Source organism: Salvelinus sp. IW2-2015, linkage group LG16, assembly GCF_002910315.2.
Source record: "Salvelinus sp. IW2-2015 linkage group LG16, ASM291031v2, whole genome shotgun sequence".
NCBI classification, from domain to species: domain Eukaryota; kingdom Metazoa; phylum Chordata; class Actinopteri; order Salmoniformes; family Salmonidae; genus Salvelinus; species Salvelinus sp. IW2-2015.
The window spans coordinates 25,682,481-25,695,052 of NC_036856.1; the positions used below are offsets into that span (position 1 = coordinate 25,682,481).

The following is a 12,572-nucleotide window of genomic DNA, read 5'->3' on the forward strand; positions in this document are numbered from 1 at the left end:
CCTCTCTTTCTCCCAACGACGAACGTTACATTACTGATGATCTGGTGCTTCTGTCCCCAACCAAGGAGGGCCAACAGCAGCGCCTACAGTAGATATTCTGTACAGATTCTGAGACCTGGGACCTGATAGTAAATCTGGGTAAGACAAAAATAATGGTGTTCCAAAAAAGGTCCAGTTGCCAGGACCACAAATACAAATTCCTTCTAGACACCATTACCCTAGAGCAGGTATTTCCAAACTGGGGTACACGTTTTATTCACATTTTCAAACAGTCCATTTGTATTTTCTAACGGGGCTATACATTTGGTAGAGTTTTTTTCTCTCACCTGAGTAGCCTCGTTTCACTGCCAAAAATAAAATGAAACCATCTCGTGTTCAGCGAAATCATAACACAATGTCAAATACAGGTAGCCAAGTCAAATTATTAACATCCAATCACATTAACCATTACTCTCTCGTGAGAATTCCACGAATGGTCCAAATGTAGCCAAATGTAGCTGCTGCTGATGTTGGTATCTGTACTCGATGGCGCAAAAGCCATGATAGGGAGACATAGCGGAGTGGTAACGCGCATGCAAGCAGTTGCTCCCGACGCCACTTGGGTACACTGCAGCATCAACCGAGAGACTCTTGCTGCCATGGGAATGCTTGACAGCTTGAAAGACATTTTGGACACTACAGTAAAAATGGTTAACTTTGTTAAAGCAAGTCCCCTGAACCCTCATGTATTTTCTACACTATGCAATGATATGGCCAGCGACCATGCAATACTTTGCCCCTTAAAGTTTTCTTTATTGACCATAATTTTCACTTGTCTGACCACTTGCATGATGACGAGTTTCTCACACGACTGGCCTATCTGCGTGATGTTTTTCCTCGCCTGAATGATCTGAATCTTGGGACTCTCCGCAACTATATTCAARGTGCGAGACGAAATTGAGGTTATGATTAAGAAGAATCCAGCCTTGGCAAATSACGCTGTTAAGAAACTGATGCACTTTGCAACCACGTACCTACAGTTGAAGTCGGAAGTTTACACACACTTAGGTTGGAGTCATTAAAACTCGTTTTTCAACCACTCCACAAATTTCTTGTTAACAAACTATAGTTTTGGTCAGGTAGTCAGGTAGGACATCTACATTGTGCATGACACACGTAATTTTTCAAACGATTGTTTACAGACAGATTATTTCACTTATAATTCCCTGTATCACAATCCCAGTGGGTCAGAAGTCTACGTACTGTACACTAAGTTGACTGTGTCTTTAAACAGCTTGGAAAATTCCAGAAAATTATGTCATGGCTTTAGAAGCTTCTGCTAATTGACATCATTTYAGTCAATTCGAGGTGTACCTGTGGATGTATTTCAAGGCCTACCTTCAAACTCAGTGCTTCTTTGCTTGACATRATGGGAAAATCAAAAGAAATCAGCCGAGACCTCAGAAAAAAATTATAGACCTCCACAAGTCTGGTTCATCCTTGGGAGCAATTTCGAAACGTCTGAAGGCACCACGTTCATCTGTACAAACAGTAGCATGCAAGTATAAACACCATGGGACCACGCAGCCATCATACCGCTGTGGCAGGAGACGCGGTCTGTCTCCTAGAGATGAACGTACTTTGGTGCGAAAAGTGCAAATCAATCGCAGAAGAACAGCAAAGGACCTTGTGAAGATGCTGGAGGAAACAGGTACAAAAGTACCTATATCCACAGTAAAACGAGTCCTATATCGACATAACCTGAAAGGCCGCTCAGCAAGGAAGAAGCTACTGCTCCAAAACCGCCATAAAAAAAGCCAGACTACGGTTTGCAACTGCACATGGGGACAAAGACGATACTTTTTGGAGAAATGTCATCTGGTCAGATGAAACAAAAATAGAACTGTTTGGCCATAATGACCATCGTTATGTTTGGAGGAAAAAGGGTGAGGCTTGCAAGCTGAAGAACACCATCCCAACCGTGAAGCACGGGGGTGGCAGCATCATGTTGTGGGGTGCTTTACTTACCTATTATTCACTTAACACCTTTTTTGCACTATTGGTAAGTTGTATTAGGCGCACGTGACAAATAAACTTTGATTTGATTTGATTTGCTGCAGGAGGGACTGGTGCACTTCACAAAATAGATGGCATCATGAGGTAGGAAAATGATGTGGATATATTGAAGCAACATCTCAAGACATTAGTCAGGATGTTAAAGCTTGGTCGCAAATGGGTCTTCCAAATGGATAATGAGCCCCAACATAACTATCCAAGTTGTGGCAAAATGGCTTAAGGACAACAAAGTCAAGGATATTGGAGTGGGCCATCACAAAGCCCAGACCTCAATCCTATAGAAAATGTGTGGGCAGAAGTGAAAAAGCGTGTGCGAGCAAGGAGGCCACAAACCTGACTCAGTTACACCAGCTCTGTCAGGGAGAATGGGCCAAAATTCACCCAAATATATGTGGGAAGCTTGTGGTAAGGCTACCCGAAACGTTTACACCAAAGTTAAACAATATAAAGCAAGGCTACCAAATACTTATGAGTGGATGCTAAACTACTGACCCACTGGGAATGTGATGAAAGAGAAAATAAAAGCTGAAATAAATCATTCTCTCTACTGTTATTCTGACATTTCACAATTCTTGAAATGAAGGTGGTGATCCTAACTGACCTAGACAGGGATATTTAGGATTAAATGTCAGGACATATGTGAAAAACTGAGTTAAAATGTATTTGGCTAAGGTGTATGTTAAACTTCCGACTTCAACCTGAATGTGAGAGTGGATTCTCGCCCTCAGTAGTATGAAAACTAAATAGCCAGCAAGACTTATTTAAGAAGTCTCTCTCCAAATACAACCCACATTGCAGAGTTATGTGCATCCTTTCAAAGCACACGCCTTCTCATATACTAGTGGTGATTATTCACAAATTTCGATGAACAAATAAGCTTTTATATGTAAGATGGTTAAATAAAGAGCAAAATTAATAAATATTTTTATATTATTATTGTGCCCTGGATGGCCGAAAGAGCTCTTTGTCACTCCCACGAGCCAGGTTGTGACAAAAACTAACACTCTTCTTATGTTTAATAAATGTATGCATATACAGTAGTGTATGTGTGGCGGTTATACAATGATGGCAAAAAGCAACATTTGAGAGTGCGCTGACGCCTGGTACTGGAGGGGGTACGCATCTGGAGGTTGAATGTTTGAAGGTACAGGACTATAACAAGTTTGGGAACCACTGCTCTAGAGCCAACAACAAATATATACAGTGGGAGAACAAGATATTATGATACACCTGACGGATTTTGCAGGTTTTCCTACTTTACAAGCATGTAGAGGTCTGTAATTTTTATCATAGGTGGCACTTCAACTGTGAGAGAAGGAATCTAAAAACAAAAATCCAGAAAATCAACATTGTAAGTATTTTTAGTAATTAATTGGCATTTTATTGCATGACATAAGTATTTGATACATCAGAAAAGCAGAACTTAAATATTTGGTACAGAAACCTTAGTTTGGCAATTAACAGAGATCATACGTTTCCTGTATGTTCTTGAACCAGGTTTGCACACACTGCAGCAGGGATTTTGGCCCTATCCTCCAATACAGACCTTCTCCAGATCCTTCAGGTTCGGGGCTGTCGCTGGCAATACGGACTTTTCGGCTCCCTCCAAAAGATTTTCTATTGGGTTCAGGTCTGGAGACTGGCTAGGCCACTCCAGGACCTTGAGATGCTTCTTACGGAGCCACTCCTTAGTTGCCCTGGCTGTGTGTTTTCGGGTCGTTTCATGCTGAAGACCCAGCACGACCATCTTCAAGCTCTTACTGAGGGAAGGAGGTTGTTGGTCAAGATCTCGCGATACATGGCCCCATCCATCCTCTTTCAATACGGTGCGTCGTCCTGTCCCCTTTGCAGAAAAGCGATCCCCAAAGAATATGTTTCCACCTCCATGCTTCACGGTTGGGATGGTGTTCTTGGGGTTGTACTCAATCCTTTTCTTCTTCCTCCAAACACGGCGAGTGGAGTTTAGACCAAAAAAGCTTATTTTTGTCTCTTCAGACCACATGACCTTCTCACATTCCTCCTCTTGGATCATCGCATTGGTCATTGGCAAACCTCACAGACGGGCCTGGACATGCGCTGGCTTGAGCAGGGGGACCTTGCGTGCGCATGCAGGATTTATAATCCATGACGGCGTAGTGTGTTAAATGGTTTTCTTTGAGACTGTGGTCCCAGCTCTCTTCACGGTCATTGACCAGGTCCTGCCGTGTAGTTCTGGGCTGATCCCGTCACATTTCCTCATGATCATTGATGCCCCACGAGGTGAGATCTTGCATGGAGCCCCAGACCGGGGTGATTGACCGTCATCTTGAACTTCTTCCATTTTCTAATAATTGTGCCAACAGTTGTTGCCTTCTCACCAAGCTGCTTGTCCTAATGTCTGTAGCCCATTCCCAGCCTTGTACAGGTCTACAATTTATCCCTGATGTCCCTTACACAGCTCTCTGGTCTTTGGCCATTGTGGAGAGTTTTGGAGTCTGTTTGAATTGAGTGTGTGGACAGGTGTCTTTTATACAGGTAACGAGTTCAAACAGCGTGCAGTTAATACAGGTAATGAGTGGAGAACAGGAGGGCTTCTTAAAGAAAAACTAACAGGTCTGTGAGAGCCGGAATTTCTTACTGGTTGGTAGGTGAATCAAATACTTATGTCATGCAATAAAATGCAAATTAATTACTTAAAAATCATACAATGTGATTTTCTGGATTTTTGTTTTAGATTCGCTATCTCTCACAGTTGAAGTGTACCTATGATAAAAATGACAGACCTCTACATGCTTTGTAAGTAGGAAAACCTGCAAAATCGGCAGTGTATCAAATACTTGTTCTCCCCACTGTACATACCTTGGCCTAAACATCAGCGTCACATGTAACTTCCACAAAGCTGTGAACGATCTGAGAGACAATGCAAAAAGGGCTTTCTATGCCATCAAAAGGAACATAAATTTGACATACCAAATAGGATCTGGCTAAAAATACTTGAATCAGTTATAGAACCCTGTCAGGACCCGGTGAGAGAAACAGTCACTAATAGTCGGCAGAACCCAGAAGATGAGGCAGACTCAGCAGTACTAGAYATGGTGGTTTAATAAAAGGACAAGATCTTCAGGCAAAGAATATAAATCCACCACGTCCAAAAATAAAGCCAAGAGGCACAAAATGGATATCCTCCAAAATACAAAGAAACTCCACAAAGTGGTAAAAACAGCAGGGAAAAACAAACCTCAAAAGACTACTCAAAAATACACAAGCACTAAACCAGAGAACCTCTGGAAAATCCAATAAGAGAAATATGTTCACAACAAGGCTGGGGCTGGGTGCTAACATACAAACACTGAGCAAAGAACTGAGGAACACACAGGGTTTAAATACTAACAAGGGAACGACACACAGGTGCAAATAATAATTAGAGCAAGGAAAAAACAAAAGGTACAAAAAAGGTGCAATGGGGACATCTAGTGACCAAAACCTGAACAGTCCTGGCCAAAACCTGACAGAACCCATTGCCCTTCAATGGTTGTGAGGTCTGGGGTCCGCTCATAACCAAGAATTCACAAAAGGGGACAAACACCAAATTGAGAGACTGCATGGAGAATTCAGCAAAAATATCCTCCATGTACAACATAAAACACCAAATAATGGATGCAGATTAGAATTAGGCCGAAACCCGCTAATTATCAAAATCCAGAAAAGAGCCGTTCACTTCTACAACCACCTAAAAGGAAGCGATTCCCAAACCTTCTATAACAAAGCCATCACCTACAGAGAGATGAACCTGGAGAAGAGTTCCCTAAACAAGCTGATACTAGGGCTCTGTTCACAAACACAAACAGACCCCACAGAGCCCCAGGACAGCAACACAATTAGACCCAACCAAATCATGAGAAAACAAAAAGATAATTATTTGACACATTGGAAAGAATTTACAAAACAACAGAGCAAACTACAATGCTATTTGGCCCRAAACAGAGAGTGCCACAGTACCAGAATACCTGACCACTGTGACTGAACCAAAATTAAAGAAAGCTTTGACTATGTACAGACTCAATGAGCATAGCCTTGCTAATGAGAAAGGTCGCCGTAGGCAGACCTGGCTCTCAAGAGAACACTGCCCACAAAATGAGGTGGAACTGAGCTGCACTTCCTAACCTCCTGCCAAATGTATGACCATATTAGAGACACATATTTCCCTCAGATTACACAGACCCACAAATAATTGGGTGAAATCTTTTGGGTGAAATACCAGTGTGTGCGGTACAGTAGCAATATTTGTGACTTTTTATTGTTTATTTCACTTTTGTTTATCCAGGTCAGTGGAGGCTGCTGAGGGGAGGACGGCTCATAATAATGGCTGGAACAGAGTAAATGGAATAGCATCAAACATATGGAAACCATGTCTTTGATACCATTCCACTGATTCCAGCCATTATCATGAGCCTATCCTGCTCAATTAAGGTGCCACCAACCTCCTCTGTGTGTGTGTGTGTGTGTGTGTGTGTGTGTGTGTGTGTGTGTGTGTGTGTGTGTGTGTGGTGTGTGTGTGTGTGTGTGTGTGTTGTGGGTGTGTGTGTGTGTGTGTGTGTGTGTGTGTGTGTGTGTGTGTGTGTGTGTGTGTCTGTATTGAGCACTACAGTTATTGGCTCATGAGTCATGTGAGCTAGAGGAGGGATAGCAGCATGCACTCACTTGGTGACAACTTTTTACCAGTTGTAGGTAGGCTATTTAGATTGTTATTATGAAGACACCTATTTCCAAACCTTTTAACATAAAACATGTTAATACGCTAGAACTGACGCACATCAATAAATAATGGAGACAAAAGCACTGAAAATGACTTTGGGAGCACTAGAGCGCATTACATTAGGGGGTTTAAACAGCATTCTAATGTTGAGTTCTTGGGTCTCGGGGGCTGCCGAGTGGCCATGTGAAATGGAAGTTATGGAACTCCCTCGCATGGTTCTTTTTATGGGGAATTATACATTTGCCTCTGTTGGCCATCAAGTAGCCTATTAATGTATATTCCGTTGTACGCTTCCAGTTGGAAYTTACAATTCAATTCCATTTGTTGAAATGACGATATCACTAGAGTCATTGCAAATCCATTTGTGTGAATTGTGTAGCCTACCGAGAGCTGACTAAGCAAATAACCTATAACTTCAGTTTGTTGTTGTAGCCTTGTGTTATTATGAAGGGATTAGATTAACGGTAACAGTAGTCAGATTAGGCTACAGGTAAAACTCATTCTGAAAAATAAACACTGGCTGTTGTTGACAAGCATTTTCAGTTCATATACATATTATTATTTAATTCAGTGATTGACATTATGACGCCATCCACAGTAGCCTATTCCAGCAGGCTATTGGGAAACACAAGCACTTCTTATTCAAAATTGTCTCCCTATTCATATTGAATAAATGAGTCTGTTAATTTGAACTAAGCAAGCTGCTTAGCATCCTGACTGGTTGCATCACTGCCTGGTATGGCAATTGCTCGACCTCTGACCGCAAGGCACTACAAAGGGTAGTGCTTAAGGCCCAGTACATCACTGGGGCTAAGCTGCCTGCCATCCAGGACCTCTACACCAGGCGGTGTCAGAGGAAGGCCCTAAAAATTGTCCAAAACCCCAGCCACCCCAGTCATAGACGGTTCTCTCTACTACCGCATGGCAAACGGTACCAGAGTGCAAAGTCTAGGACAAAAAGGCTTCTCAACAGTTTTTACCCCCAAGCCATAAGAATCCTGAACAGGTAACCAAATGGCTACCCGGACTATTTGCATTGTGTGACCCCCCCCAACCCCTCTTTTACGCTGCTGCTACTCTCTGTTTATCATATATGCATAGTCACTTTAACTATACATTCATGAACATACTACCTCAATTGGCCCGACCAACCAGTGCTCCCACACATTGGCTAACCGGGCTATCTGCATTGTTGCTTAATCTGCTTAATTGTCGGAGTAGAGGACCTTGTGCATTTCAGGTAAAATAACAACTCAATGTTTATATCCCAGGACAAATTAGCTAGCAACAGCAAGCTAGCTAAATAGGACAAATTAGCTAGCAAGTGCAAGCTAGCTAGCTAAATTGCCATAAATGTTTCATGCTTTTCGACCTGTCTCCAAATTAATATAATTGGTTCAGAGTTTGTTTTGATATTTTAACCTGCGTGTCGTGATGGCGTTTGGTGTGGGTGGACAAAATACATTTATTCGCGATGGCGCAAGCGCAGCCGGTTTGGGTTCCGTGACAGCGAAAAGGGAAGCATGTCGGGAATTTTGCTCTACTATTGGTAGAGGGACCGACATTTGTGCGGTTTGGAAAATGTTTTTAAAAATGATGGGAAAGGGAAAAATGCTGGAATTCCAGTGCTGGTAGAAGGAAACGTCACAGCTGTGCCAAGTAAAAAAAATGCAATGTCCTAGGTGGTGCATTTGCAGCAGTTCATAGATATGAGCACCTGTGTGATGAGAGTAAGAGACGTAGGGAAAAGTTAAAGGAGGAAGGAGCTGTTTTAAAGAAAAAGGGGAGTCAGGAGAAGCTATGGATGCAGATTCTTCTATGTTTGAGATGACAAGGACGTTGAAGGGCTGCGGGCGGAATGCTCCTGGAGAAGATGGGGTGTGTTATGTGATGTTTAAGCATGCACGGAACAGTGTGTTAGAAGCAGTGTTAGGGTTGTATAATAAGGTGTGGAAGACTGGGGTGATACCTGCTGGGTGGAAACATGAAGTGGTGTTGCTGTTTGTAACACCAGGCTTACATGGAAGAGACATGTTGAGTATATTGAAATGAAGTGTAGGAAGGTGCTGAACCTCATGAGGGCAGTGGTAGGATATGATTGGGGTCGGATAGACAAACACTGTTGTTTATGTATCAGGCATTGATCAGGTCATTTTAGGATTATGGGTGGGTATATGGTATATGATTATGGGTATATGGATCGACAGCCAAAATGGTACTACAGTGCCTGGACAGGATACAGTCAAGGGCCCTGAGATTGTGTGTGGGTGCCTTCAGGACGGCACCTGTTGAGGCATTGCAGGTGTATAGTGGGGCTTTTTCCMAAATGATTGAGGGTAGGAGAGAATGGGGTGAGGACTTGAGACTGTGTGTGGAGAGATTTTAAGGATATATACAGATGGTTCAAAGGATCCAGTCAGCGGTAGGGTGGGGGCAGGGGTGTATAACCCAGATTTTGTATGTAAGCGGTTAAATGATAATGTGTCAGTGTATGCGGCCGAGTTGATGGCCATGATTATAGATTTGAGATGGGCGTAGGAGGTGAAACCACTCGGTGGGGATCTGCTCTGATTGGGCTGCAGTGTTAAGTAATGTGAATACGGGCAGGTCGGATAGGGGAGACTTGTTTGTGGAGATGATGGTGATGTTAATGGGACTGGAGAGAACAGGAATGGTGGTAAGCTTTTGCTAGGTTCCCGTCCATGTGGGTGTGGAGGGTAGTGAGAAGGCTGAGGTGGTGGCTAAGAGTGCTGTGAGAAGAGAGGGGGTAGATATTCAGGTCCTGTTGGGCCGCAGGGAAGTCAAGTACTTGATCCGGGCGAAAGGGCTCTATCTTTGGCAAAGGGAGTGGGATACTAGTAGTAAGGGGAGGCAATTTTATTGCGTGCACCGGTCAGTTAAGGAAGAGGCAGGGAGTATGGGATGTACGAGAGAGGAAGTTGTGTGGAGTATACTACGGTTTAGGCACTCAGGTTTGAATGCCAAGTTGTGGATGATAGAGAGACATGAAGCAGGTCTGTATGATGAGTGTTTAGTGGAGGAAACGATGGAGCATGTTTTGATATTTTGTGAACTGTATGACGTTGATAGGGAGAGATTGTGTGACGGGGTTTGGGTGATGTAACGGGGGGAGGAAAGTGGAGGGAAGTGGTGTTTAGGGATCTGTTTCACTTTCTTAAAGGAACAGGACTCATGAAGAGAATTTAATGTAGGTAGGCCTTGACTGGCCTTACGCTCCTGTACAGTAGGTGGCGGTGTATGCACCTTAAAAGTTGGATGCGATCCGCCAACCCAATGTCGAAGAAGAAGTTTCAGAACTGTGTGAAGAAGGGTAGCCAGTTGAAGCAGCTGAATTAGGCATACACAAATATTTGATTTCGTTAATCGTTACGGCCATATCTGCAAATGTTTCAGTCAATGGTTGCCACGGTGTCTTGATATGCTTGTCTGCTGGATCCTTTTATCAGAGATTTTCCCCAGCTGTGCTGTGCACGACACGTGAACTTCTACAATGTTGCAAGCATTCAGCTGGTTGACCCTTTATTTATAAGGTCTATGTCTATGGGTTGACCACACAGTAGAATGACTTTGACCTGTCAGAGTCAGTGTGCATTCATTCAGTACAGTTACTAGTCAATTATGGCCCAGCCCAGGTACGCATGAGATATTGACTAAGTTCTGGTTGGAATGTCAAGTATTTGATTTTGTTCAGCAGTATGGCATAACCAATCCCATGGTTTACAGTCACGTGGTGTCTAGTCATACAATTTCATGTGATGTAGGTATTGCTGACACCACAAGAACCTTCTTTGCCCATTTAAGACCCGATGTGTCGTAAATAGTGAACACAGGGTAGAGCAGTTATTTCATAAACCTGTAGTGAAGACCACATCCTCTCTGCAGATCCTGTCAGGAGGAACACAATTTGATATTTGCCATGCAGCTGAACGTCTTCATAACTGGTGCTTAAAAGTTCAAGATGTGTTCTGACAGCTTTCTGTCTACTCACTGAGGCACATATCAAATGCAAAGGGACAGAGGACGGCTTGTGCAAGTGGTCATGTGAAAGACCTTGTGAGGTGAGTATGGCCATGACAAGTGACTTGAGACCCACTCTGATTAAGGCAGCCCCCCACACCTCTCTGATTGAGGGGTTGGGTTAAATGCGGCAGACACATTTCAGTTGAATACATTCAGTTGGACAACTGACTAAGTATCCCCCTTTCCCTTTCTCTCTTTACCTACTAGTGCCTGTTCCACAAGTGGCCATATCTGGGGGACAGAGGCTGGCTCTGGACCTGTTGAGAGGAAAACACTCGTCTGAAGGACAGCAAACACACCTAAAATGGCTGTGAAGGATGTGCACTACTGCACTTTGCCCTTTGACAATCGTAACAGATATAGGAACCAACCATTGATGATTGAATTTATGCTAAGACATCTTAATTTTTCTAAAACAGGTGCCCTGATGTTTTTGGATTGGAGAAATTAATGGTTGGAATAGACTGATGTCACCAGACAGGTATCTCGTTTTAACCTCATTTAACCAAAAAAGGTAATGCCCTTTTCGCCCATTTAAGACTTGAAATGTCCTAAATGATGAACATAGGGGGGTAAGGCAGTTCTCTCATAAACCTGAGGTGAAGGCCAAATCCTCTCTGCGGATCCTGTCGGGAGAAATAAACCATTATTTTGACTTTATTTTTTTGTCTTAATAAGTCAATGCTGGTACATCGTCTTTGTGTATATAATACAACGGGTGGGTGTCAGAATGGTGGGTGTAGCTGGTGTATGCAGTCAGGCGCAGGAGAGCAGAGAATTGGGAGCAACGTAACTTTACTCAGAATAATGAATGGTGCAAGGTAAAACAATACACTTGCCCAAACACAAACACATGGGCAAGAAATAGCACCCGTCGAAATAACCAGTCACCAACATTACCGAACATGACATAAAACAATCCCGCACAACAACATGGGGGAAAAAGAGGGTTAAATATATTAACKATAATTAGGGGAATGAAAAACAGGTGTGTAGAAACAAAGACAAAACAAATGGAAAATGAAAAGTGGATTGGTGTTGGCTATTTGACCGGCGACGCCGAGCGCCGCCCGAACAAGGAGAAGAACCGACTTCGGCTGAAGTCGTGACAGTACCCCGTACCCCTCCCACTCCACGAGGTACTGAAGGCCCCTCGCCCGACGCCTCGAGTCCAGTATGGACCGCACTGCATACGCCGGAGCCCCCTCGATGTCCAGAGGGGGCGGAGGAACCTCCCGCACCTCAGATTCCTGGAGCGGACCAGCCACCACCGGCCTGAGGAGAGACACATGAAATGAGGGGTTAATACGGTAATCGGGGGGAAGCTGTAGCCTGTAACACACCTCGTTTATTCTCCTCAGGACTTTGAATGGCCCCACAAACCGCGGACCCAGCTTCCGGCAGGGCAGGCGGAGGGGCAGGTTTCGGGTCGAGAGCCAGACCCGGTCCCCCGGTGCGTACACCGGGCCTCACTGCGGTGGCGGTCTGCGCCAGCCTTCTGACGCCTCACTGCCCGCTGAAGGTGCACATGAGCGGCGTCCCATGTCTACTCTGAGTGCTTAAACCAGTCGTCCACCGCAGGAGCCTCGATCTGGCTCTGATGCCACGGCGCCAGAACCGGCTGGTACCCCAGTACGCACTGGAAGGGGGAGAGGTTAGTGGAGGAGTGGCGGAGCGAGTTTTGGGCCATCTCTGCCCAGGGTATGAACGCCGCCCACTCCCCCGGCCGGTCCTGGCAATA

The 12,572-nt window shown here is 44.2% G+C and overlaps 1 non-coding gene across 1 annotated transcript; it reads left to right on the forward strand.

Moving 5' to 3' along the window:
* The first annotated feature begins 11,357 nt into the window (after nt 1–11,357).
* Nucleotides 11,358–11,475, forward strand: LOC111976189 (small nucleolar RNA SNORA26). The gene has a single exon (XR_002878904.1). It is a non-coding gene; the product is annotated as a small nucleolar RNA SNORA26 (small nucleolar RNA).
* Nucleotides 11,476–12,572: the final 1,097 nt, after the last annotated feature.